The sequence below is a fragment of the Pan troglodytes genome, chromosome 5 (assembly GCF_028858775.2).
Source record: "Pan troglodytes isolate AG18354 chromosome 5, NHGRI_mPanTro3-v2.0_pri, whole genome shotgun sequence".
Lineage (NCBI taxonomy): Eukaryota > Metazoa > Chordata > Mammalia > Primates > Hominidae > Pan > Pan troglodytes.
In genome coordinates, this window is record NC_072403.2 from 21,300,204 (window position 1) to 21,323,090 (window position 22,887).

At 40.7% G+C, this 22,887-nt stretch overlaps 1 protein-coding gene across 8 annotated transcripts in view; it reads left to right on the forward strand.

The window, feature by feature from the left end:
- JARID2 (jumonji and AT-rich interaction domain containing 2) overlaps positions 1-22,887 on the forward strand; it is a 275,051-nt gene that overhangs the window by 93,185 nt on the left and 158,979 nt on the right. For 2 of the 8 annotated variants that reach the window (XM_063812120.1, XM_063812123.1), the window contains exon 1: positions 12,671-12,770. The exons of the other annotated variants lie outside the window; for them this stretch is intronic. The gene's annotated coding sequence lies outside the window, so the exon portion shown is untranslated. Of the gene's footprint in view, positions 1-12,670; positions 12,771-22,887 lie in introns of those variants that run through there. 8 annotated transcript variants of the gene reach the window in all.

Below are 22,887 nucleotides of genomic sequence, written 5' to 3' on the forward strand. Positions count from 1 at the left end.
ATTTTATTTTGATACCATTTGGCAAATCTGTAGATGTTGAGGACAGATGGTCTGAGGCCCCATATGTGCAGGCTTTGTATACCTTGCAAGGCAATCCAGACCTTTGCCGACAATATAGGATTGATCCAGCCCTCTTGTTTGCTGTCTCAGGGAAGGCTGCAAGGGGCAAGCCCAGGAAAGTAAAGAGGCACTCCCAGCAGAGGAACCAGCTCCCTCTAGCCCTGCCCCTCGGGTCCACCCCAACCTCCCTATCTAGCTTCAGCCTCTCACTTGCTCCCTCCTAAAAATTCTTGCTCTCAACAAGGCCCAGTCTCACTCTTTCCCTTCCAGCAGATGCCCTTTGAATTTGGGCCCAGTAAGGCCCAGTTACCCTTCTCCCTACAGGACTTAAAGCAAATTAAGGAGGATCTTGGCAAGTTTTCAGATGACCCTGATAAGATATATAGAGGCTTTTCAGAATTTCACTAAAATATTTGAACTCTCCTGGAGAGAGGTTATGTTACTTTTGAATTAAGACCTTGACGAACACTGAGAAGCAGGCTGCTCTGCAAGCAGCAGAGAGATTTGGGGATGAGCTTTACATCACATACAGCATCAGGGAAGGGGGCAAACATTATCCAACCGGAAGAGCAGTACTAATGGATGACCTTAAATGGGATCCCAGTGACGAGGTGGAAAACTGGAAGCGGAGACACTTTCAGGTGTGCGTAATGGAAGGCTTACCTAGAACTAGGACCGGGCCTCTCAATTATACTAAGTTGTCCATGATTGACCAGGGATTTGGGGAAAATCCCACTGCCTCCCTGGAAAGGCTAAGAGAGGCCTTAGTAAAGCACACCTCTCTATCTCCTGATTCAGCCTAGGGACAGCTAATCCTAAAGGATAAATATATTACTCAGGCAGCCCCTGATATCAGGAGGAAGTTGCAAAAACTGGCCCTGGGACCAGAAATTACATTAGAGGACCTCTGGAAAGTGGCTACCTCGGTCTCTTATAAAAAAGAGAGAAGATGCAGGTATTCCCAGGGTGCACCTCTTAACTGCTAAAGATAGGGCAAGAACAGTTATCTCTCCTACCCCACCCGCTCTGCTTTTTTTTTTTTTTTTTCTTAAGAGAGTTTCACTCTTGTTACCCAGGCCAGAGTGCAATGGTGCCATCTCGGCTCACCGCAACCTCTGCCTCCTGGGTTCAAGCGATTCTCCTGCCTCAGCCTCCTGAGTAGCTGGGATTACAGGCATGCGCCTCCACACCCGGCTAATTTTGTATTTTTAGTAGAGACAGGGTTTCACCATGTTGGTCAGGCTGGTCTCAAACTCCCAACCTCAGGTGATGTGCCCTCGTCGGCCTCCCAAAGTGGTGGGATTACAGGCGTGAGCCACCATGCCTGGCCCAGTTAGCTCTCTTCTAAAGTTTATCTGCTCCCATACAAGGTTTCATTTCTTTCACCAGGGAGAAAAAACTCGGAGGACAATGTTGCTGTTAGTATATTTCACTTCTTATCTCTATGATCTTTGGCATTAATTTTTTTTTTTTTTGAATTGGAGTCTTGCCCTGCTGCCCAGGCTGCAGTGCAGTGGTGTGATCTTGTCTCACTGCAACCTCTGACTCTTGGGTTCATGCAATTCTCCCACCTCAGCCTCCTCAGTAGCTGGGATTACAGGTGCATGCCACCATGCCCGACTGACATTTGTATTTTTGTCCACTGCACCCGGCCTCAGATGCCATGTTCTAATGGGCTGTGTCTATAAAGTTATTAAAGAACAAGGGCCAAGTAATTTGGGGTGCCTGTGAAGTGCTGAGCATGGCCTTTCCAATTTGTGTGCACCTTCTTTCGTTCTTACTTTACAAATGAAGGAAGCTGATGTCCAGTGAGGTCATACGGCAGGTACAATAATGGGCTGATTTCTGAGCCTGATTCTCAATCTGTGACTTGTGCGACATCATTGTACTTTTGATACTTTGTCATTAGTTGGGTGTGTATTTTACTACCTGGGAGTAGTTATGAACAACCAGTTTGGTGCTAATGAAAAGTAGTTGTGATTCCTTGACTAGATATGCCAACCTTCAAGTTTATAAAGATTACTCTCATCTTGCTTTGGCTGGTCTTTGTAGTGGATGGATATTGGAGAAACCCATGAGGTGATATATATGAAACAATATATTGGGACAGACTTTTATTCATTCATTCCTAGGACTTAGGAGCCCTGCTGGTGTTCTGTATTATGCCCCATTTATAGCCATGATGGTAGAGTTACATTTATGAAGCTGAGGCCGTGATCTTTATTTCAATCCTACTTGGTCGTTTGCTGGTCAGAAATGTGTCTCGTTCCTCTTTAGTGGGAAAAATGTGAGTGTGAATGTAAGATAGTTTTAGATAACACTCAGTTGGCCTTATGACCTATCTGAAGTCCTGAAGTCAGCTATGGGATTACAATGTTTGCCTCCAAGCTGTGTCTTGGGAAGGGATGAGTCTTTCTCTGCATAGTAATTTAAACCTGGTCAAAGACCTGACCACCTCGAAGCAGGAAGCGGTGCTAATACACTTTCTATATCCAAGGACAGTTATCTCTTTTAAAAAGAAGTGAAACAAAAGAGACTGTATTCAAAAGGAAGTCTTTTCTTTTATACCCACGCTCTCCTTCCTGCCCATGTGATAGAAAAAGTGTTATTTTCACTGTTACATAAAATTTTTTGATGGGTTCTTCTGTGCAGTTTTGAGATGTTTCCCAGCTGATGGAAAAGTATAAAAAATTCATGCAGAAATAATGCCTGCTGCCCAGCCCATTTTTTCTTGCTTCATGTACCTACTGTTTACATAAATGTTTTTCCCTCCCATATGTTCTTTTTTACTCTTCCACATTTGAGTGGAAGATATTTAAAAAGTTTTCTTATGTATACTTATGATTTTACTTGGAAACAGCAAATGTAAGGTCTAGAAGCAGAGGGGCTTTCAGCTTCTCTGCAACACACAGGAAAGTAGACACAGTTTCTAGGACAGGCCCCAGCCTCCAGGGTAAGATAGGCATGTGCCAGCAACCTTGCCTACCCGTCATGACCCTGCCATATTATAGGTACTGAGTCATGCTTCAACAAGGCTTCCCACACTTCATTGACTGGACCTTCTGTTTTGTCATCAGAATAATTTATATTTGTATATAAAATTTCTTGGTGGGGGGTAATACTGTACTCTAGCAGTGACTGAAGAGGTGCCAAGTAAGTTTGCCACCTATTGTGGGTTTAGTCTTTATTGTTAGTAAATGGCAAAGAGAAATCGATGAAAGGCAGAGTTTAGAGTAGTGCCCGCTTAAGGGCAAGATGACATAGTATCTGCATTGATAGACTCAATAAATGTTTAAACAAATGAAATGACATAGTTTAATATTATGGGAGGGTGTGTGATACTGATCATGACTCAAACTGTAGAAAGAAGAGTGAATATTCTTTCATTATTTCAATCCTATTTAAGTCCTGTTGAGTACAGTTCCATACCCTATTTTGTATTTGATTTACGAGAGCAATATATTTTTATCTTAGAACATTTGGGCTTTCTGCTAAAATAAAAGGGGGGGGACAGCATTTATACCACACAGTGATAATTATTACCATTTTGTGGTATCCATTTTTCTTTTCTTTTTCTTCACCAAGTTGGGTAAAACATCGAGAAACAAAACAGAAACAATCCCTGGAGCAGCATTGCACATGCTCAGTCTGTCAAAGTCTGGCTTTTAAATAATTTTCTGCATCTTTCCTTGTAATTGGGTGGAGAGTGTTCCACTGGGCAAGCTGAGTTGAATCGCCACAATCTCTCCACTTGGCCTCTGTGCAATTTATTGTAAACATCTATTGTCTCCCATGCAGTATGCAGTGTGATCCCTCTCCCCACCCATTGTGCCCATTTAGCCTCTGGGATTACCCACACAAGGGTGGAAACCTGGGGCAGAGCAGACACTAAATACTGTCCAACTAGGGTGGTTGGATGCTCCAGGTTTGTCAGCCCAGTCACTGTCCTGCATTGCCTCCCAGAATTTATTAGCATCTACCTAGCATTGGGGTATCTAATTCAAACTAATTAGAATTAGTTTGTTCTAATTCTGTGCTGTTGAAAGTAACAAAGTAGTGAGCTTAGTGCACCTTCATAATTAACTCCTTATGATAAAAAGGAGTGAATTGCTTATTCAGAATATACACATTTTTAATGGGGGGTATTCTATTAAGTTCTATTAAGTTTTCTAGTTTGTTAAAATTATAGAAAAATTAGTGGTTTATACTGGCAAAATTTTCCATAAAATTATTCAACTAGCTTCTTCTTCAAAGTGAACATTATTATGCATCTTGACCTTTTCCACCTCTTTATTTTGTGTCGTTACTTACCCATAATTTAGGTGTTTAGTACTAGTACTAAGTTAGGAAATTATTACTGAGGTGCTTTGATTGAAGACGCCTTTACTGAGTCCTTGGGAAGTAAAATAGTGACGGTTAGGCCTGGAGCAGTGGCTCAGGCCTGTAATCCCAACATTTTGGGAGGCCGAGACATTTTGTGGTATCCAGTGTTTTGGGCGGGTTACCTGAGGTCAGGAGTTTGAGACCAGCCTGGCCAATGTGGTGAAACCCCATCTCTACTAAAAATACAAAAATTAGCTGGGTGTGGTGTTCATATCTGTAATCCCAGCTACTTGGGAGGCTGAGGCAGGAGAAGCACTTGAACTCGGGAGGCGGAGGTTGCAGTGAGCCGAGATCGTGCCATTGTACTCCAGCCTGGGCGACAAGAATGAAACTCCGTCAAAAAAAAAAAAAAAAAAAAAAAGTGAATGGCTGCTTTACTTCACAGTCCTAGTTAAGGATTTAAAAAAAAAAAAAGCTCATGAGCATGCTCTTCAAATTTTGGTTTTGTGATTTCTGGGGTTTTCCCATTTAATTCCAGATGGAAGGGTGTCATTAAGTTCTCTTCAAATGTAACCAAATTTAGTGTGTATTATTATTGCTGGTGGAATACAACGATGGTGAATATCCCATTAAAAACTCCTCCCTAGCCCCTAATCATATTGAAGTTACATTAAAGAGTTGGATGTGTATTGAAAGTATGATAGTCTCTTGCTATAAAATTAGGCTATTGTGCAGTCAAAGAGGCCTCTGCTAAGTGTGGTTCCATTTTGGTGTCTTTGGAGGGAGAGGAAGGGCAGCCGGTATCCTGTCACTGTGTCCCCCAACATTGAGCAGATGTTCTCTGAGTTAATGTTGCTCTTCAGTTATCTTTGACAGAAGCAGGGTCTGGTTAAGATCAGATTGTTTAGACTAATGTACATTGATCTTGGCATAATGATCACAAGACTATAAGCCAGCTAGACAAGCAAGTGCTGGTGGTGAGTTGTTAGATTAAAAAAACAAAGCAGTTGTTTTGAGAATAGCTTCGGTGCCCTGGACTTAGATTACAAGACATTGGTTTTGATGTATGCTACTTTTAGATTTACCTGGGAGGACCTTTTACTTAATAAATAGCTCCAGACTATTAAGCTCGGTGCTGCTGATCCTGCTGAGAGGACCCGGACCTGAGAGTTAGTGGGAGCCACCCTTTCAGACAGACAGGGTGTTGATTGCAAAGTTCTCTTGAATTTTAAGGAAGTACATGATAATCTGTTTTACTTGGGAGTATGTAGTGATTTTTTTTTTTTTTTTTTGGTAAGTTTCCAAGGGTGGCTGTGAAACTTACTTTCATGGTAGTGGTGGACCCTTGAAGCGTTTTTGGAAAGTAGATGAAAGAGGGAGATGTTTACTAATTCTGTTATTTTTATTCAGTGGGTGGTGCTTGAGTGGTATAATTTCCTCTCTAACATTCTGTCATGTTCCATGTAACTTAGATAAAGCACACTCTGGCATATAGGAATTTCCCTGCTTGCTTACCTTGGGATGTGGAGTGTGTGTGGCTTTGTCAGACTCGGCTGATGTAATGAAAAATGGAATTAAAAAACGTGACTGAGAGTCCTACTAAAGTCTGAGCTCTCTGGTTTAAAAAAAACCAATGCAGCTGTATTGCTATGTCTCACTTACCATATACAGTTCACCCATTTAAAGTGTACAATTCTTTTTTTTTTTAACTGTTTGTAAGGTTGTGCAAGCATCACAGTTTAAGTCCAAAACATTCCCATTCCTCAGTCTCTGATTGTAGAAACAAATGATCTATGACTATTTCTTACCATGAGTATGTAGATTATTTGATGCACAGCTTTTTATTTTACCTTCTTTATAGATTTCCACCCAGGAAAAAATTTTAATCCCAGGTTGTCTCTTACTTGTATGAAGTTTTCTGTAATAATTTCTTATTGTAATTCTATGAACATCAACTGAAATGTAATTTTATTAATAGCTTATTCTGTGAAAATGCTATTAATAATAATAAAAATATCAAAAAACGTTTTGAAGGCATTGCATTACCTGCTGTTTTGGATTATGATCATTCTTTTGTGTGGATAGTTGAAGATTTTAATTTTTTGACAAGCTTAATTGAATTAGGGAAGTAAGTTTGCTGCTATTGCAAAATCATATAATGCATGTTAAATATCAGTTATCAGTGTAATTTGTTTTTTTAATGCAGCAGCTGGTTTCTAGGCTTAGGAATGATAGTTGGCAGGTTTTCCTACTGCTTTCCTGTGATGCTTGTTAGAAGCTTCTAGTATAGTTTCTTCATTTCTAAGCTTTTGAGACTGATTGTATGCTGCTTATCTATATATGTAGATAAGTTTCTTGTCTTTCCAGGTCTTTTCAAGAGGTGCTGGAGCAGATTTAGGAACGCAGCATAGTTTAATATTGTTAAGCAGGGATGTGTACCTGAATCTCTTTTGGAAGTACAAAAATTCACCAAGTTGGTACCTCCGGCTACCCAACTCTGATATGGAAACCTGGGGTGATCTGCTGTCAATTACGAGTTGCACCTCAGCTAGAGAACCGTTGTTAATTTATTTGTCCTCTAATTGAAAATCTGGAGCTTGAGCTTACTCATTGATCTTGGTCTAGTTACTGTATTCCCATCCTTTCCTGTGTAATTGAGAAAGAGCTTTTGATAGGAAGTAGTATATGGAAAAGTAATTCAACCTCTTGGAATTTTCAACTAAAATTCAGTTCATAATTAAACATATTAATTTATTTAATATTATTCGTTCCCATTGCTGGGACCAAAATAAGACCATACGTGCATTTTATACATTTTCTAGCTTTTATAAGTTTGCTTCCTTTAAAATACAGATTTTGACTTTATTCCTCTTAGATGGAAATTTTCTGAGGAAGAATTCCATTTTCTTACGTTTTCTTAGAGTTACATGGGCAACATTGTAGTTCAGCACAGCCCTTGGGTTGCTAGGAGTCTGTTACTGGGTCATTGAGCCTTGGGTGGACCAGAAGGCTCACACTGATGAAGCCTTGGGAAGGGAACTGCCTGGGATTGAATCTCTGCTCTGCTGCTTATCCAGGTTTGCAACTTGGGATAAGTTAGCTTTTCTTTCATGGAGTGGTGATATATGAAACATACATTCCGTAAGTGTTCGTGGTTTTGTTGTCATTCAACTGTCTGTATTAGAAATAATGAATTATTATTCAGTGATTTTTCCTGTCCGATAAAAGTCTGTTGTCAGATGTAGATTGGAAGCTTAGAGGTTCAGGATCTTTCATCTAGTTAAATGCGCATTAAAGCATCTATTTGGTGAACGTTACTTTTGTGGCATAAAATAGTTTAAATGGGCTTCCCAAAGATCCTGGCTTCCATTAAGATATTCATTTATTCATTAAGAGAGTAATTCATTTTTTATTACACAGTAGCTTATAGCAGGTGTTAGAAACTCCAGTTAACACTAATGACAATCAGCATTTAACTTTTTTCTTTACTGTCTGCTGTTTTGTGGTTTTCCACCATTTATTCTTAATTGTCATATATAGTGGAAGTAATTAAATCCATGAGTCGCCTCCTCTTGTTATAAATGTTTGCACCCCTTTTAAGTTTGCTTGGCTTTCTCAGATTCTGGTTTCAATTAACATGCTTATGATTTTCTGGGTTTGCAGGGCAGATTAGTAGGCTTTGGTGTGGCTTTTTTCTTTCTTCCTTTCTTCCTTTACGCGTTTGGTTGATGCATCTGTGTACCTAACCCACTTCTCTGGGAGAGGGGATGTGGAGCCATCGTTTTGTCTTGATCTCCAGGAGCCTTGCTTGATTTTGTTTGTTCTGCTCTAACAACGTCTGGATGCTTGTAGTGACCAGCTTGTAGTGGTCAAGTTATTCCTATTGAAGTAATTGTAATTTTTTTTTTTTTTTTTGAGACAGTCTTGCTTTGTCACCCAGCCTCGAGCGCAGTGGCGTGATCTCGGTTCACTGCAACCTCCACCTCCTGGGTTCAAGCAGTGCTCCTTCCTCTGCCTCCCAAGTAGCTGGGAATACAGGTGCTTGCCACCACACCCATCTAATTTTTGTATTTTTAGTAGAGACAGGGTTTCACCATGTTGGCTAGGCTGCTCTCGAACTCCTGACCTTGTGATCTGCCTGCCTCAGCCTCCCAAAGTGCCAGGATTACAGGTGTGAGCCACCATTCCCTGGCAGTAATTGTAATATTTTATATCAGAAGAAAAGATAGGTAGACTGTTTTCTTAAAGCAGTATTTGAGTGTCATCCCTGAGACATTTCATGGTTAAGAACATGAGAACACATGTTAAGTAACTAAACATTCAGCAGCTACTATATATTTAAGTAGTTGGGTTGAGAATTTAGCTATAATTTATGGGCAGAATGAGGATATGGGGAAAAGAAGGACCCAGGTAGGTGGTGAAATGCTATCCTAAACCTTTTGAAAGTATTTAGAAAGGAAGTATGTTGATGAAATGCAGGACTTAACGAGAATGTGTGTGGGGAGGTGGTGGGAAGTATGGGAGAAGCGTACATGCTTGATGATGAGAGAAGTGATTATTTTGTTTCATGCAAGCAAGCATTCTTCTCAGTATTTTAACCTTTTAAACCATCAGAATTCATTTTGCCTTCCCTGATTACTCATGTGGTTGGTGAGCATTTGAGAAAAATATTTTATTTTCCATGATATGTGTTTAGATTCCTGGGTATACTCTCTAATGTATTATTGTTGAGCTTGTGAAAGAAAATGAGATGAAGAATGAGATATTCTTCACCAATTACACCAATGACTTTTTAAAAAATAGAATTCTGTTGGGGTTTAAACATTTCCACTTTGTGTATGTTGGTGCTGATGGCTCAAAAATCCTTTACTGGACAAGGAAGTATATTCATTTATTTTTCAGAGAGGATCTCGCTCTGTCACGCAAGCTGGAGTGCAGTGGCGCTATCACGGCTCACAATGGCCTATACCTCCAGGCCTCAAGTGGAGGCTCAAGTAGAGGCTCACAATAGCCTCTACCTTCCTGCCACTGCAGCCTTGCGAATAGCTGGGATCACAGGTGCACGCCACCATGCCCAGTTGATTTTAAAAATGTTTTTGTATTGATGCTGTCTTCCTATTTTGCCCAGGCTGGTCTTGAACTCCTGGGCTCAAGAGGAAGCATCCAAAGTGCTGGGTTACAGGTGTGAGCCAGCACACCCAGCTGCAAGGAAGTTTAGTTATTTTATTTTTCTTATAATTATTATTATTTTCGTTCTGTTTTTTTTTGAGATGGAGTCTAGCTCTGTCACCCAAGCTGTAGTGCAGTGGCGTGATCTTGGCTCACTGCAATGTCCGCCTCCTGGGTTCAAGCGATTCTCCTGCCTCAGCCTCCCGAGTAGCTGGGATTACAGCCGCCTGCCACCACACCCGGCTAATTTTTATATTTTTAGTAGAGACACCCAGCTAATTTTTATATTTTTAGTAGAGATGGGCTTTCACCATGTTGGCCAGGCCGGTCTGGTACTCCTGACCTCGTGATCAGTCTGCCTCAGCCTCCCAAAGTGTTGGGATTACAGGCGTGAGCCACGGCACCTGGCCAATTATTTCTTTTAATTCTATTTTTTTCTATGAATATTCTTTGCAGTAGATAATCTTTGTGCGGAAGGGTTCTCAGTATTTTTTAAATTATATTTTATAAACTTCCATGGGCTGGGACTGGTTCAGAGTCTTCATAAGCTTATAGAAATGCTTTAAAGTTTGAACTTAATTAAATTTTTTTTTCTAGAAGTTAACTTGTGGGTTTTCTTTTCCTCTTCTCTTCAGTTATACTTGAAAAGGTAGAGAGAATTGCTCTTGCTTTCTTCTCAAGTATAAAAATGTCAAACATTGTTCTTTATTCTTCACTGAAACCATACAGGTAAAAAGCCCACAATCAAGCTTTTGCAGACCCAGCTCCCAGCTAGATAAGAAGCAGCTGCAACAGGAGAACTAGCGTGGGGAGCTCTAACCAGAGTAGGCTTTGCTGTTTAGGTTTAGTGGTTACTATTTTCTACCTCTTTGTGAATGGAGAGGTGGAGGCGGATGAATTAAGCCAATTAATTGGAAAAGAAATACTTATTTCAGTAGCATACCATCTGAAGCAATAGGATGGAAGTTTAAGACTTGTTAATTAAGACCATGAAAGAACTCCATGGACAATGTTGAAAAGGGTTTTCACATTAACTGTATGTGTATTAGGAAGGGAAAAATGTTTTCGCTGAGATTCCTGAAACCATATTGCAACATGAGTTTCCCTCTTGACCTTGCAGCTTATGTTGGTCTGCTTTTCAATATTAAAAGAAAAATGTGGATCCCGTCTATGAAGTCATAGCTCATTTAGGGGTGATGTGGTAGATAGGTCCTGGTTAGTTTTGAAGGACCTAATTGCTATATTAGGTTTTATTTTCTAATCCAAGATGGTGACTTTTTATTGGAGGTGGGAGATACTAAAGAAAAATGTTCCATCTGGATGGAATTTTGTGGGCAGGTAAGTTTTTAGTGTCTCCATCCACAATCACAACAACATCATGTGCCCTAATTAGCTACGTGTGTGAAGTGGGCCTAACTGGGGTAGCCAGTGAGAATGACTTGGACGTTTTCAGAAGAATTATTTGCAGGTTGGAAAATTCTCACTTCTATTTCCAGGAGTGTTCAGTCTGGAGGAACAGTACAAATTAAAGTGCACTGTTTTAGAAGTGGGACTGGGTTTTGGCATTGGCAGCTCCATAATTGCAGTTTTGGCCAAAGATCACTGATGGCTTTTGACTCATCACGCGTGAGGAGCTCCTGCAGGAACGCCGAAGAAAAAAGGAAGGGATTCCATGAAGGGAAGTAAAAACCAGAGCAGAAACACCGAGCTTCCCAGTTCCTCTCCCCCACCACCCCTTACGCTAGTGCTGCATTCTATCAAAAGACAGAAGGAAAGATGAAGGCTGGGGATGCTACCTCCTTCCCGCAAGCAATGCCTTATTCTGGCCTTCAGCTTAGTACATCATCTCTTCTAGCTTGAATCCTTGCAGGTACTCTTTTTTGGAGATGAGACGGACACCGTTGAAATGTATATACAATGACAGAGTTTATTCTCAGGCTGTGATTCCGCGTCTTTTGCTAAGGATGTCAAATCTGGATATTCTCGGTTCTTGTGGTCCCGTATTATTGGTTAGATGAGGAAAGTTAACAGAGATGGGTTGAGTGGAAGTAGCTGGGCCCACCATGTCCTGGATCTTAATGTTGGATAAGTCTGCTGTATTGTTTGTTGAACTCTGCAAGCCCAGCATGTTTTAACACGCGGCTGGAATTTGGGGAGACAGCCCTTTCCATCAAGCTTGAGGCTGTGACCTGAGGCATACATCAGTAACGTCACAGAATCATGATCAGAAAGGTCTAAGGGTAAAGTCACAGAATCATGATCAATAAGATCTAAGGGACTGGGAAACCAATATGCTCTTATTTTTGTGCTGCATGTTGACCAAGCACCTGAAATGAAGGAAATAAGCTGTGTTTTGCAGGATTTCTGATGAAGGCAGACCTCACCTGGCTCACTCAGTTTCTCCGTGTCTTGAGCTGGAGCTGTTAATCAAAACGTGCATCTAATCAGGTGTTCATCTTCATTAGTAACACGGAGACTCTATAGCTAGTGGGAAGAACTTTGGTGTTACTGACTTAGTTGATTCCAAGATGTGCTCGGTATTCACATTTTAAAATGCCTAAAATGACAACCCATTTGCATCAGTCACCTTGTTCTCATAGCCTGAGTATGAGTGAATTTGGTCCACGTTGTTCATAACCTCATCACTTCCTTATAGTCATCGTTGGGCCTTCACTGATTGCATTTGATTGCTATTTAAACAAGATTCACATGGATTTCATTTCAATGCCAAATCATAGTTTAAGGTTGTTGTTGTTTTTTTTTTTTTGGTATTAACAAAGGCATAGAAACTGAGTGGCAGCAGGCTGTACATTTTGATTTTAGTGAAACATTTGGTGTGGGAGGAATGACCAAAATTTCACTTTTGATTGCGAAACAACTCCCAAATATTTTTGGCAACCTAGTAACAGGAAGACGGTCCTCAAAGTTATGTTAGGTCCTCAAGGATTGCTTACTTATTCCAGGGTAGCTGGAGGCAGGAGAAACTGCCACATCCTTGTACTGAAAGAGATTTCAAAGTAAAGAAAAAAAGCAGATATCTTGGATTAAGGGTTACTAAATAGCAGTCGTGTTTTCAATTTGAGTGGTATGTAATAAAATACAAATTTCATATTTGAAGGTGCCTTTTTGGTTAACGAAGAGGATGTTGCTGAAGACCTTCTGTGCTCATCAGGCATGAGGAAAATAGAGGTCACCCCAGGGAGCCTATAGATTAGTAGGTGAGCCAAGCATTTCTGAGTAATACCAACAGTAGCTAATGCTCTAATAGGGTCTGGTAAAAACTTCTCTGAGGTAAAGAGATGCTGAAAGGTGAATATGAGTGAGTTAGGGGAAAAGCTGGGAGGATTCCGGTCAACCTCTTGTTTTTGTTCCCACCAATAGCTACCAGGTAGGGATTGCTGGATTAAATAAAACTGGAAACCTTCCTTCTAGCTGGGGTCCTCATGGAAAGACACTGGCCTCATGGAGCAGGAGGCCTGGGTCTCATCCCTGCTCTGCTCCAGAGGGGTTCAAATGAGCAGATCTTTCTGGGTCTCACTTTCCTCATGTAAAATGGAGGGGTGGCAAATGTTGGTGCATGTGTAGCGTCTGATGCTAGGAGTAGGTGCATTTATATCACACAAGGCTACTGACTTGCACCTGTGTTCTGGGAGCCAATCCTATTCACCACTGGATTTAATTTGTTCTTCTTGGGGAAGTGACCAATGTATGGATTCAACTGGGAAGTTATCCTGGGCTTCTGATGAGTTGCTGCGTGGTCCAGAGAGGCACACACTTTTGTGCAGCCTTCTAAAATGGGATGTTTTGGCATCTGTAGCTGCTTCCCTTGGCGGGGAGCAATGGCCTGAGTCACTCACCCTCTTGGTTCTTCCAAGTGCTCTCCACTCCCTGCTTCCCTCTGCTGATGACATACCAGGAGATTCTTCAAACTAGTGTTGACTTGGCTTGAGAGATGGTATTAAAGAGCGGTTACTACTGTACATATCCTTTTAAAAAAGGATAATCACTGTGCCGAATCTGAGGCTGTGAGGCATTTAAAATTGATGTTGATATTTCTTCCTTTTTAATTTTTTTCAGTAATAGTTCTCCCTCTTTTCTCTGCGACGTAAGGGAGGAACATAGCTAGCTCTTCATTGCAGACTTATCTTCCCCGTTGCCCTCCTGAAATCCTGTTAGTTTCTTGAACCCAAATTAATTTATTGACATGTTATTCATTATAACAGAAAATATTAAAGGCTGCTAAAATCTGAGCCATCATGCTTAGCTGAGATTCCTGAAAGACTATAATTTTAACAAGGAAGGCTCTCTTGTTAAGAAACTATGTAGCCCCCCGCCTCTCCACCCCGTTCTCAATATTAATGTTACATTGTCCTCTGTCTGTAAGCTGCTTCCTGATAACGTGCATTGTCATTGGAGAGGAAGACTATTCTTCCCCCAGCTCAGATGTAGATTACTAAGTAAAAAGTCCCCAGAGGACCACATGACCACATGATCCAGGAATCAGAATAGTGAAGGGAAGGCTCCAAGCATGGCCTGGGAGGTCTAAGTCAGGGATACAAATGAAGCTCTGCATCTTGGGGTTTCCTTGCAGATCCTTTTCCTGTGCTTCAGTCCTTTCCACCTTACTCTCCCTTAACGTCCTGGACACATGAAGTTGTCTGAGTGTCTATTAAGTAGTTCATTTGGCTGTCATGTAGGGAGCAGACAATGATGGTATGCTTCCAGCTGGCAGAACAGTTCAAAGGCAGGGTGCAACCTCTGCTTTTCCCCCCTCAGACATGACTGTAAGTCTAAATTCACTGTAAATAATGTGTACGGTGGAATAAGTTTTGTAAATAAATACGCATAGCATAGCGCCACGAGGTTACTTATTACAGCTGCAAAGGGCTATTGAGACATCAATACATCTTTTGCTTTTATTGGTGAACAATACTCTGTTGCATGGATATGTCCCATTTTATGCATTCATGAGTTGATGGACACTTGGCTGGGTGGTTTCCATGTTATCGTCATGATGAATAATGGTGCTGTGAACATTTGTAAGCAAGTTTTCGTGTGGACTGTTTTTCACTTTTGGGTGTATGCCAGAGAATTGAATTTCTGGGTCACATGGCAACTGTTTAACCTTTTGAGTAATAGCCTTTTGAGTATTTTTCAGAGCCACCGTATCATTTTACACTCCCACTGCTGTTTGAGGTTCCAGTTTCTCTGCATCCTTTCCAATACTTGTTGCCTGTCTTTTTAGAAAAATAGTTATTGTAGTAGGTGTGAAGTGGTATCGCATTGCTGTTTTAATTTGCATTTACCCACTAATGATATTGAGCATGTTTTCATGTGTTTATTGTTCACTTATATACATTACAATAGAAATCTTGAGCTTAATTCGTATCATTGTACCTATTCTGAGAGAGCTTTGATTCATTCATCTCTTACTTAAATTTCTACTTAAATGGTGGTTTTAAAAAGAGCAGTTTGGAGACAAGAATGCTTATGTTATTTAGGAAAAAATAAATATCATTATTGAGGAAGGTCTCTTTCTGAACAATAACAGCAAAATTTTATTCCAAAATCTAATGCCAATTGATCGTGGTAAATTAAGTGTTCTAATAATAAGCTGCTGGCTCAGAAGTTAGGAGCCTATCACATTAGAATGATCCTTTTCCTGGTGGGAATCCCATGTTTCTCTTTATTGAGAACTCAGAACAATTGTAAACCCCTTCAACCAATTCTCTACTCCTTCTACCTCTTCAGGATTTCAATGCAAAAAAAAAATTCTTTTCAATCAAAACAATTAGTTTTTTGTTTCTAGGGAAACGTGACAGAGATGGTAGTTTTGCATGAGTTGGAGCCACCAGTTATTTTTGACCCACTCAGGTGTTCATACTTCATCAGTAGGAAATTCAAGGAACTGATCTTTTATGTACAGTAAAATAAAAACAAATGGGGAAAAAAAATCTGCCACTTATGTTCCTAAAGCATACAGTTGAGGATAACATTCCCCTCTGTGCCAGCACGTCCCTGTATAGCCTTTTCAGAGTTCAGCATGAGGTGTATTTCAATGGCAGCAAGTTCAGTCTTGTTCACAGGTGTATCTAAGTAAAAGGGATTTTGCAGCTGGGATTGATCAAGGATCATCAGACGAGAAGAGTATCCAGGTGAGCCCAATGTAATCACAAGCGTCCTTATAAAACAGAGGTAGGTGGCTCACTGTCAGAGCAAAAAATGAGATGAGAAAACAGGACCGAAGGTGGGAGTGATGCAGTTTGAGGATGGATAAGGGGGCCACAAGCCAAGGCATATTAGCAGCCATTAGAAGCTGAAAAGGGCACGGTATTGGATTCTCTCAGAGCTTGCAGAAAAATCCAGTCTTGCTAACACCACCAGCACAGTGAAACTGATTTTGGACTTCTTAATTCCAGAACTGTAAGAAAATTTGTGTTTTAAGACAGAAATGTGATAATTTGTTAACAGCAGCAACAGGAAATTACTGCATACTTTAATGCTTTCTTTGTCCTTTGTTAACACAGGGGTTAGACATTTGATGTTACTGCTTAAGTAACACTCAGAGTCAGGCACACTTCTAAAAACTTTCAGTGTATTGTATACACAGCAGACATTCAAGCACAGATAAGGAAATGAGCATGTACTTAACATTCCCCAAGATCATAGAGCCAGTAAACAGTGAGCTGGGATTTGAACCCAGACCACCGAACTGTAAAAGTGTACAGTATATCGAATGCTACTTAGCTGGGTTAGGCCACATGACTGGTGAAATTCAGCTGGTAATGTAGTTTGGAAACCATAGAATACATACCCCTACAAGCAAGAATTGTGTGGTTGATAAATGCTGTAAAGAATGTTAAAGGAGTTCCTTAGACTGGGGTATAGGTTGGTCAGAGAAGGCTTTGAAGAAGGTGATATTTGAGAACTGAATATTAGAAGAGCTGGGGAGGTGAATTTCAGGTGGGGAACAAGCACAAAAAACTTGGTTAGGCTACGGATTGCTGACCATGGTAAGAGTTCAAGAAAGAAATAATTGAAAGTCCAGAAGAATGTTCATTGAGAACATTATATGAACCCTCCCTCCCATTGTGTGGATTTGGTCACTGACTGGGTGTCATGCAAAGGGTAGGAGGGGAGAAAACCTTACACATTCCCATTCTGCCCTTTGTGAGGTCTCAAAAGTAGTTAGTATAAGTTATAAAGGAATTATCCGCCTGTACTTTGTATTGATAAGCTACTTTTTAATTTAAGTGATACTTTGTTAGAAATTGTCAATGAACTTGATAACATCAAAAATGCAAGCTGATATTTTGGATCACTAAGGCTGCAATATATGCAGAAATCTTAAAATTTTTACTCAAAGTGATTATGATTTTGTTTTGCCTATTAGGTGATTTTATATCTAATGTTAATACATTCTAGAACTTTCATATGGGGATAAAATACTAATACTACTAATAATTATTCACACACAGTATTTCAAAAGTAATTTTAAGTACAATTTGATTTTAGGTTAGTTGATTTATTTTTGCTTATGTAAAAAATCACATAAGATTCACTGTTGTAACCATTGTAAAGAGTACAGTTCATAGACTTTTAGTCCTTAGTGCATTCCTTCCTTCCTTCCTCTTGCTTTTTTTTTTTTTTTTTTTTTTTGAGACAGTGTCTCACTAGGTCACCCAGGCTGAAGTGCAGTGCTGTGATCCTGGCTCACTGCAACCTCTGCCTCCTAGGTTCAAACGATTCTCGTGCCTCGGTCTCCGGAGGAGGTGGGACCACAGGTGCGTGCCACCACGCCTGGCTAATTTCTGTATTTTTAGTAGAGACGGAGTTTTGCCATGTTGGCCAGGCTGGTCTCAAACTCCTGACTTCATGTGATCTGCCCGCCTTGACTTCCCCAAGTGCTGGGATTACAGGCGTGAGCCAATGTGCCCGGCCACTTAGTACATTTCTGGAACTTTTTCATCACTCTCAAAGAGAAACCCGATATCCATTAGCAGTAGTCCCCCCTCCTTTCCCAGCAACCTCTGGCAGCCAGCAATGTATTTTCTGTCTTTGTGGGTTGGCCTATTCTGGAGACTTCATAGCAATGGAATCCTGCAATATGTGGCCTCTGTGCCTCCCTGTTTCCCTAGGTATGTTTTCAAGGTTCATCCACGCTGCCCCATGAAATCTTTTTTACGGCTGAATATCCTATTGTAAGTATATGCCATATTTCGTTCATTTATTCATCATTTGATGGACAGTTGGGTTGTTTATACTTTTTGGATATTATGTATAATGCTGCTGTGAACATTTGTGTTCACGTTTTACATGAGTGCCCAGGAATAGAATTGAATAATTCTATGTTTAACTTTTTGAGGAACCCACACTTGGCCTAAGTAGCTTTCCCACAATCGCTGTATGAGGTTTCCCATTTCTTCGTCTTCACCAACGTCTGCTGTTTTTCTTTTTGTTTTTATTATAGTCATTCTAGTGGATTTGTCTTAAGTTCACGTCTATGGAATCTTTAACAAGTACATATATTTTAACTTCCTATTTGTCACGTAGTACATTGTGTTTCATATGTAAGGGAAAGCAATTTTTTTAGGCAAATTCATAAATATAAGCTTGAAGTGGGAAGAAATGTATTATAGTTTTATTAATGTGCACATTTTCCTAATGTAAATACAGGAACAAAGTAGAGACAAGCGACCGAGTTGTTTTCATTATCTCATATTTTGGATTCTTGTTATTTATGTTAAAAAGTTTGTTTTTGGGCTGGGCGCAGTGGCTTATGCCTGTAATCCCAGTGTTTTGGGAGGCCGAGGCAGGCGGATCACTTGAGGCCAGGAGTTCAAGCCAGCCTGGCCAACATGGTGAAACCCCATCTCTATTAAAAATACAACATTACCTGGTCTTGGTGGCACGTGCCTGTAGTCCCAGCTACTTAGGAGGCTGAGTCAGGAGTATCACTTGAGCCCGGGAGGCAGAGGTTGCAGTGAGCTGAGAGTGCACCACTGCACTCCAGCCTGGACAACAGATAGAGACTGTCTCAAAAACAAACAAAAAACAACAACAAAAAACTTTGTTCGTTTCACAGTTACTTGGCCATGTGTTCTAAGTACCTTTTGCTCAGTGCAGACTGTCTCAAAAACAAACAAAAAACAACAACAAAAAACTTTGTTCGTTTCACAGTTACTTGGCTATGTGTTCTAAGTACCTTTTGCTCAGTGCAGAAGTCCCCATCTCTAGGGAACGAAGCCTTACTGTGCAAGACTAGGGGCTGCTGCAGCCAGATGTCCTTCATGGCCTAGGAAAGTCATGCGTTTTTTCATTGAGTATGTAAAGTCTTCATGAAGTATGCTGAATAAGTGCAGCCATAAGCATACATCACATGGGATTTTGCAGTAATGAAGTTAACAATTTTTACAACAGTGCAACTTTGGATCAAATGAAATACAGTACAGTTTACACGGGCTTGGTTTCTGAGGCAAATGTGCCCTTATTTTTATGCTCTGAATTCATTCTTAGTCTTTAATCACAGATTCATTATGGATGTGATTTAAACATTACATGTCAGTGAACATAAATTATAACTTCAAACTGATACTCAAAATGGGTCTAGTGTGGGTCTAGATGGACAACTGTCTTACATGTTCATTTAAGAGGTATTTGGAGACTCTGAAGCTGTTTGTAAAGGGAAAAGTCTCTCTAAGCAAATGTTATTTATTGATTTTTTATTTTAATTCGCCAAATTGAAAGACCCTTGGTCGAGAAATTCTGTATCAAATTTAGGGGAGATAATCAAAATATAGAAAAATATGAAATCTTTTCTAAAATCTTTAAACTGTAGATGGTGGGATTTTAAAGAAACTCTTCTGTTTGTCCTGCAGAAAGTGAGCTGTTTCCGGATGCTATGTTGTGTCTTTTAGGACGACACTGGCATGCTGTATATCCTTGCAGCAGCCCTCTGCAGACCCACGGACACCCCCTTCTCTTGTTTAAGCATCTTCCAGATGTGTTTCTTTGTATCGCACTGACAAGCAATTCCACTGTCTTCCGAGTTTACTGTTGTCCATGTAATTTTGTTTATGATGTTTTTGTGCTGGTGGTTTTTATTGTGCTCTGCATTCTGACTCAGGAAGCCCATCTCCTTTTTCTATTTACGGTAATTACTAGAGAGCATTTTATTTTGGCCTCTGGGGCGTGTCTGCTGTGTTTCTTTGTGTGGGCATGTATGTTAAAATTGGAAAGTGTTCTCTTTGAGGTCAGGGCTTTTGTAAGATGTTCTAAGAAGTTTGTCAAACCCCAACTAGCTTTAAAAAATTTTTTTGTTTGTGTAATATAACCTGTTTACTATTTCTTCTTAATAAGCGTTTCTATCATCAACTTTAATGTTAGTAGGAAGAAAAACTTTCCCATCTTCGTATATTGACTTTAATTAGTGATTAGTTTCTGGTGATGAGATATATTGAATCAAAGATGGTCTGGTTTTTCCAATCTCTCCTTTCTGCTATTATTAAATAAATGAAGAATCACAACAGAGTTTCCCGATACTGGTACTAACACGCTGTTTTTGTGTTGTTGGTGGATCAGGACTGAATTACCTCTGACTCAGAGATTCAGGGTCAATGAGATTTTCATCATTGAGCTGGGGCAACCGAAGCTTTGAATGGATGATAGCAGATTGATTCCGTTTCTTGAAGCCAGTAGGTGCCCGTTTTATGTTTCAGTGAATGAAAACTTGGGTCCACTGTAACCTTTTTGCTTTTTCTGAGAATAGTGAATTCTCATTTTCAGAGAATTACTGTCAAGAAAAACATGTATCAAGCCATTCCGTGTGCTCTGTTTAAACAGTTACCTGGTTTCCTTAGTTACAAAGGTTTCCCTTCCTTCTCTCTACAGTTAGTTACTAAGCTTTTAATGTGTACCAGTCTTGATGTTAAGGAGTTGTCAGAATATAGATTTTTTTTATGCCAGGAGGCTGATTTGGGAGATGGCAGGACTGAATTCTAGAGCAGCCATTCTGAGTTTATAAGATCTCTGGCACAGGCCATACCCCAACCAGTTAAGTCAATGTGAGGGTGAGGAAGTCATTAGGTGGTTTCCAGGGCGGCCATGCCTGACCACTAGTATTCTAGGAGAGTGCTCCCAGTGAGTGCTGCAGAAGCTTGAACACAAACCACCAGTAATGGTGATAAGAAGACTTGTTAGAAAGGTAGGAATGTAGCTTTCTAGGAAATGCAGTGAAGAATGTTTTGGGGAGAATCTTTGCTTCAGGAGCTCAAGGATTATGGAAGAAGAAATTCAAACCACAGTGTGTAGGTATAGCAGCAGGGTGTGACTCGCAGGTTGGTAAATAAAAACTTTTCTGAGTGGGAATGATTTTCTGCAGTCTCCCTGCAAGTCGTAGGGTTTACTCCTTTGGATGTTGCCCTGCTGTATACCTTACTGTCCCGACAGCTTTTCTGACGGTATGTCCTGCCCCTGATGTGGCACCCAGAGGTTGCTCTTCTGGATTCTTCCTGGATTCATTGACTGTAGAGAAAGTTCATTTCACTGCCCCACACATCTTTTTGATTTGCGGCCGCCTGAAACCTGAATAGTCTTGGTGTTGCTCAGAGAGTATCTCATGACTATATTTTTAGCTACCCGCGTGGGCAGGCCCTAGGCAGTGTCACTTCACTCACTCGGCCCCTCATTTTTCTTATTTGCATTGAAAGCCTAAATATAAATAAGGCTATCTGTGGGTAGGGGTGGGGGGTGTGTGTTAGAGAGAGGTGGGTAGGGTTGATTATAACCTCAGCGGGTATTAGAATTTCCCCACCAGCAGTGACGGATGGATTTCTTTTTCCTTTTTTTTTTTTTTTTTATTTGAGATGGAGTCTCCCAGGCTGGATTGCAGTGGCACAATCTCTGCCTCCTGGGTTCGAGCAATTCTCCTGTCTCGGCGTCCTGAGTAGCTGGGACCACAGGCACCCGCCACCATGCCTTGCTAATTTTTGTGTTCTTAGTAGAGACGGCATTTCACTGTCCTGGTCAGGTTGGTCTTGAAACCCTGACCTCAGGTGATCTATCTTCCTCGGCCTTCCAAAGTTTTGGGATTACAGGCGTGAGCCACCATGTCCGGCCGACTGATGAATTTCTAAGTCCTCCACTGTTACATTAGCAAAACCAAAACCTCATCTCTTATGAGTTAGGGCTTGTGATGTCAAATGTAGATTTTCAGAGAATGGCTCTTGAGTAATTTCTCTTTCTATCCAAGAATCTTCTGTTCTTGGATAGAACAGAATGACTCTTAGTCATTCTTTGTATTTTATTTATTTCTATTTTATTCCTTTATAATATTTAATTAATTAATTTTTTTTGAGACTGAGTCTCACTGTGTAGCCCAGGCTGAAGTGCAGTGGCACGATCTCAGTTCACGGCAATGCCTCCTGGGTCCTGGTTCAAGCAGTTTTCTTGCCTCAGCCTCCCAAATAGCTGGAATTACAGGCATGTGCCACCATGCCCAGCTAATTTTTGTATTTTTTGTAGAGACGGAGTTTCACCGTGTTGTCCTGGCTGGTCTTCAACTCCTGACCTCGTGATTTGCCCGCCTCGGCCTCTGAAAGTCCTGGGATTACAGGAGTGAGCCACTGTGCCCGGCCTATTTATCTTATTTTTATGAGTCAGGGTCACACTCAGTTGCCCAAACTGGAGTATAGTGGCTCAATCATAGCTCACTGTAACCTCAGAATGCCTGTGTTCAAGTGATCTTCTCACCTCAGCCTCTTGAGTAGCTTGGACCACAGGAGTGTGCCGTCATGCCTAATTTTAAGTTTTTAGCTAATTTTAAATTTTCGTTGTTGTAGAGATGAGGGTCTCTTGCTATATTGGCCAGGGCTATCTTGGACTCCTGGGCTCAAGCAATCCTCCTACCTTAGCCTCCCAGTGTGTGAGAATTACAGGCATGAGCCACTGCGCCCAACCTAGTCTTTCTTTTTTAAAGCATCGTTTTTCCAAAGGCTCTGAAAACCTTGTTAGCCAAAAAAAGGCACAGCGAGGTCCGCCAACCTTGACTTGACTTCACTCCTGACTTTTAAATCAATACATAAAGGCTTTTGTTTATTTTTTGTTATTTTGCTCTTCAGTAAATTAGGGCACCTAAATTTAGATTCTGAGTTTCGATTAAAACCACCCAACTACATTCATGTCTCTGGACTGAACTTTGATGTTTTCTCTAGGGTCTGTAACAGGTAACAGCACATTGAAAAATTCAGTGGAGGTGACTCCGTTTACTGAGTCGAGAACCTTTGGATGTATTTGACTCCCTTTTTTCACACACGCCACATCTAGTCTGTCAGCCTT